Source organism: Homarus americanus, unplaced genomic scaffold, assembly GCF_018991925.1.
Source record: "Homarus americanus isolate GMGI-L3 unplaced genomic scaffold, GMGI_Hamer_2.0 scaffold59645, whole genome shotgun sequence".
In the NCBI taxonomy this organism is placed as follows: Eukaryota; Metazoa; Arthropoda; class Malacostraca; order Decapoda; family Nephropidae; genus Homarus; species Homarus americanus.
Window position 1 is genome coordinate 16,495 of NW_024731949.1, and position 6,048 is coordinate 22,542.

A 6,048-nucleotide genomic window follows, 5' to 3' on the forward strand; every position below is an offset into this window, starting at 1 on the left:
GCACCTCTTCACCCCTCCCCTGTGAATGAAACTTTATAAAAAATATGATAAATAAATAAATATGAACGAAAGGATAAAACAATAAATGAGACACGAGGAAAGAATAAACAATAGAAAATTACAAAGAGATAGTATCGTATAAATAAGAGAATGGAAATACGAAGTACAGAATGAGATTTAACAAACAAAAATAATTATCGTATGCCTTTGAATATCATGTACAAAGTGTGTGTGCAAGTCATGTATTTATATCTATTTATACTCATTTCTCTACATATGTACACATTTATTAACACATGTACGTACGTTCTAATGTTTACACGTGTCTGTTTGTCTGTCTACAGGTCCACTGACGGAGGTAACGGCTGTAGAAGGAGGCAGGACGTTGCTACCATGTAACATCACAGCCTCTACTCCTGACGACGCCCCTATACTAGTGCTCTTCTATAATGGCGCTACAGGGACACCCATATACAGGTGGGGAGAGAGGAACATCACTGATCCTTAGCGAAAGACAGACAGACAGACAGACAGACAGAATGTGTAAGAGAGACAGACAGACGACAGACAGGCAGAGACAGACAGACGAACAGACAGACAGAGACAGGCAGATGGGGACAGACAGACAGAAGAAAGAGAAAACGACAGACAGAAAGAGACAGAGACAGACAGACAGATCCTCCAGATATATTGTTTCTGAATAACAGCAAAATTATCCTCGACTTCAACAAAAAAATACCTATTATTTATTTTAACATTTTTATTATTATCATTAATATATTCGTAATGTATTAATATAATTTTATATTTCATTACGTAAGTTTATATTTTTGTGTAAAGTTTATTTCAAAATTTATTCCGTGAGGCTGGCCGGGGCACCTTTAGTCCACCATGTTGTGAATAGGTACCAAACTTTGGAGGAATTAACGTACGGTAGCTTTAGGACACTACCAATACTACCGAGGCTACAAAGGCTACCGAGAGTACCGGGCGTATTGTCTCCTTGTGTATTGGGAGGTTGGTAGTACATGTAATCAGTGTGCTGTATCCAACTTGTAACTGGTGTGAGGTGGGTGGTGAAGGATTGTTAAGGTGGTTTGATACGTGGTCATTGGTAGCTGGGCGTAAGGAGAGAGAGAGAGAGAGAGAGATCACCTGAAGATTAGCCACCCTAGTTGATTTCTTCTGATTTAACAACTAACCTAACACACCCAGTTAGCGTTAGGGTATATTCTTATGGCAGTAGTAGGTAGTAGGCAGCTACCAAACAGGGAGTACTACCGCCTGGAAGATATTGGAAGCATAATGTGTTGTCTAATGGTAGACCCTGCTGCCATATGTGACCAAGTCCCAGGTTGATGATCTGACTTTCTGTCTCATTTACACACAATTGCAGGGTCTCAATTGTTTCTCTTACTATTGACAACACAACATACATATATTGTTTCTCACTATTGATCTTTTTTCATAATTGTATTTATTTATGGTTATTATTATTATTATTATTATTATTATTATTATTATTATTGTTGTTGTTGTTGTTGTTGTTGTTGTTGTTGTTAACGCTAGAGAGTATAAGGTGTAAGGCTACTGAGACACTCTGCTACACAATATAAGTATGAGTGAGATGGAGAGACAGACAGACGGATCATCCACCCGTCTTGAAGGTCACACGGGAGGCGGTGGTCGAGTCGTCATGTTACACTGGTTTCTGTCCCAACACTCGATAGATCCCATCCTAACACGCTCTCCTTCATCGGTCATATAAAAACCTTATTAAACTCTATATAATTTAATAAATGATAAAAAAACTAAATATATTATTTATATTATATTTTTAGTTTTTGGGGTGATATATATATATATTTTTACGGTTAATTTAATGATAAAATTTGGTGTAAGAATGTTTGGGATGACGTGATGTTGTGGTGGCGGCGAGGTGACCGGACGCTCCGCTGTGCATGACTCTCGCCTTGACTCATAACATGGCGTGACTCATTCCCTCTATTGACAGATAATATCCCTCAAATATTTATCTTTTATCATTCTCCTCCGATGGGTAGAATATATATTTAGTATCTTCCTCTATATAACTTACGCATTAATGAAAGGATTGTATTAAAAATTTATGAAAGATTATTGGTTCAGCTAGGTGTTATGGTCGCATTGTCAAGTTGAGGTCACGGGGTCAGAGGTCAAAATTTACTAGTGTAATTATAATTTTTATTGTGATCAGTCAGCAGCCATCAGTTACAGCGATTATTTTTGTTTGTCTTTTTTTTAAATTGAGAATAATTGATGTTTTATGCTAAAGGTGGATAATAATTAATTGATGTAAAATATTGTCATTAATTTAGTGTGGGTGATTATCAGTGGCTCTCTTCTCTCTCTCTCTCTCTCTCTCTCTCTCTCAAAGTCAAATAGGTTGATGAGAATTCAGTTAGGAAGGTGTAGTGTTTGAGAGAGAGAGAGAGAGAGAGAGTTGTGGTGTGGATGAGTGGGTTTCCTAATCACCCGTCAGTCATGTGTGTCCCAGGTAAAGGAGAGATGGAGGAGAGAGAGAGAGAGAGAGAGAGAGAGAGAGGAGAGAGAGAGAGTAATGCAACTTAATGTTCAGTTGGGGAAAAATTTGGGTTAATTTAGGTAAGTACAACATACAACATACATACATACATACATACATACATACTGTAGTGAGATAGCCTCCAGAGAGACTTGTTGGTATACAGTACTGTAGTTGTGTGTTGGCCGGAGCCGAGGAATGATTGGATTATGGTGAGGTCAAAGGTCGGGGTCAAAGGTACCAGGCACTCGAGCACAATTGTTCAGAATATCTACCTAACCTAACCTGGGGGTTAGAGTTAGGTTAGTTATGAATATTTACTGATAAAAACCCCGTTAACTTGGATAGCAAAAATAAAACAACAAATATTTTCAAATCGTCAGGTGGAGGGACGGAGACCTCTTGTTGGGTATAAAAAAATAAATAAATAAAATGAAATAAATAAATAAAGTCTGTCAGATTTCAGGTCCAATTTATTTTATACATTATACATGGTGAACTGTATACCTGCATTATCTATATACATGGTGAACTGTATACCTGCATTATCTATATACATGGTGAACTGTATACCTGCATTAATTACTGGTACAACGCTTTCACTGTATAAATATCAAACCTTTCTTTCACGAGGACGAGATTATAAGAGAATTTTTTTGTGTACTTTTTATTAAGTTAAAATTTTAATATACAATTTTAAACGTTACTAAAATCTATTTCCTTGTTCAGTTAAAAGCAGAGTTTAAATTATATGTACGGAATAATTATGTTCTGAAATACTAGTGGTGGTGTGTGTGTGTGGATTGGGGTATGAAATACTAGTGGTGGTGTGTGTGTGTGTGGATTGGGTGTGCTGGAAATACTAGTGGTGGTGTGTGTGGATTGGGGTGTGCTGAAATACTAGTGGTGGTGTGTGTGTGGATTGGGGTGTGTTGCATATCCTGTATTCACCTCTGTATCCTCGTGTTTACAGCATCGACGCGAGGTCCGCCCGCTGGTTCGCTCGGTACACTGGTCGGAGTGAGGGACGCGAGCACACTTTGATGTTAGTTCGAAGCCTCAGGGTCTGGTGATCGACAGCGTGGAGCCAGCACACGAGGGCCACTATCGCTGCCGGGTCGACTTCCGGCCTCCCTACTAGGAACCTAAGGGTGAAGCTGACGGTAGTGGGTGGTATTAGACAGACACAGACAGACAGATGCAGAGATAGACAGACAGACACACAAGCACAGAGACACAGACAGGTCCACACACACACACACACACACACACCTACACACACAGACACAGACAGACACAAAGCAAACAGGTCCAACACACACACACACACACACACACACAAGGTAATCATGTAATTATATCACTAATGAGAGGAAATTTAAGTAGTACTTGGGCTATGATTGGTCACAGGTATTGCTGGAGTAATTAGTCCCTCTCTCACCTGTGGATTATACCCAATCATACGAATTATAGTGGCATACCTCTGGATAATTAACCTGCACAGGTAACCCCAGATAATTAACAGGTAAACCCCAGATAATTAACAGGTAACTACAGATAATTAACAAGTAACCCCAGATAATTAACAGGTAAACCCAGATAATTAAGTAACTACAGAAAATTAACAGGTAACCCCAGATAATTAACAGCTAAACCCCAGATAATTAACAGGTATCCCCAGATAATTAACAGGTAACCCCAGATAATTAACAGGTAACCCTAGATAATTAGAACCCAGATAATTAACAGGTAACCCCCAGATAATTACAGGTAATCCTAGATAATTAACAGGTAACCCCAATAATTAACAGGTAACCTAGATATTAACGGTAACCCCCAGATAATTACAGGTAATCCTAGATAATTAACAGGTAACTAGATAATTAACAGATAAACCCCAGATAATTAACAGGTAATCCCAGATAATTAACAGGTATCCCAGATAATTAACAGCTAAACCCCAGATAATTAACAGGTATCCCCAGATAATTAACAGGTAACCCAGATAATTAACAGGTAACCCTAGATAATTAACAGGTAACTCAAGATAATTACAGATCCAGATAATTAACAGGTATCCTAGATAATTACAGGTAACCCCAGATAATTAACAGGTAACCCTAGATAATTAACAGGTAACCCTAGATAATAACAGGTAATCCTAGATAATTAACAGGTACCCCAGATAATTAACAGGTAACCTAGATAATTAACAGATAAACCCAGATAATTAACAGGTATCCAGATAATTAACAGGTAACCCTAGATAATTAACAGGTAACCCTAGATAATTACAGGTAACCTAGATAATTAACAGGTAACCCCCAGATAATTACAGGTAACCTAGATAATTAACAGGTAACCCCAGATAATTACAGGTAATCCTAGATAATTAACAGGTAACCCCAGATAATTAACAGGTAACCCTAGATAATTATCAGGTAACCTAGATAATTAACAGGTAACCCCCAGATAATTACAGGTAATCCTAATTAACAGGTAACCTAGATAATTACAGGTAATCCCAGATAATTAACAGGTAACCCCAGATAATTACAGGTAATCCTAGATAATTAACAGGTAACCCAGATAATTAACGGAAACCTAGTAATAGGTAACCCCAGATAATTAACACAGGTATCTCTCCCCTCCAGTGCCCCAGGAAGGGTGACCATACAGAGCAGTAGAGGTGTGGAGGTGAGCGGTGTCATTGGCCCTTTCCTGTGGGGGAACCATTATCACTCACCTGTCTCGTCCGGTGGTAAGTGTTCCTCTTGTTCAGTGTTCCTTTTGTTCAGTGTTCCTCTCTGTTCAGTGTTCCTCTGGTTCGGTGTTCCTCTGTTCAGTGTTCCTCTTGTTTAACGTTCCTCTTGTTCAGTGTTCCTCTTGTTCAGTGTTCCTCTTGTTTAGTGTTCCTCTTGTTCAGTGTTCCTCTTGCTCAGTGTTCCTCTTGTTCCTCTTGTTCACCCGTCCGTGTGTGTGTGTTAGGTGCATAGTGGAGAGAACAGTTGGTTGATGATTCAGTAAATTATAAAGTAATGCACCTTTTGGGCTCCCGACCTTTCCACTTGCTCTTGTTAATACGTTCTTAGTCTGTAAGCTTCTGTAATATATTGTAACGATACTGTAAGCTTCTGTAATGTTCCGTAATTTATTGTAGCTTCTATAATAATACTGTAGTGTTGTGTAGTGTACTGTGACCTTCTGTAATGTATTGTAACGATACTATAAGGTTCTGTTATGTTCTATAACGATACAAGCTTCTGTAATATTCTGTAGCTTCTATAATAATACTGTAATTTTCTGTACTGTGAGCTTGTGTAACGATACTGTAAGGTTCTGTAATGTTCTAAATTTAGGCAACAGCAAATCGTGTTCTGTAATGCTGTGATTCTACGATACAGCAACTTGTAGTGTGTTTATAATTCAGGCATTATTATTATTATTATTATTATTATTATTATTATTATTATTATTATTTATTA

At 38.0% G+C, this 6,048-nt stretch overlaps 1 long non-coding RNA gene across 1 annotated transcript; it reads left to right on the forward strand.

Annotated features, from left to right (window-relative positions):
* Positions 1-350: 350 nt before the first annotated feature.
* LOC121868087 lies at positions 351-5,326 on the forward strand. Its single transcript, XR_006089309.1, has 3 exons — positions 351-477; positions 3,537-3,733; positions 5,218-5,326. It is a non-coding gene; the product is annotated as an uncharacterized LOC121868087 (long non-coding RNA).
* The last annotated feature ends 722 nt before the right edge of the window (positions 5,327-6,048 follow it).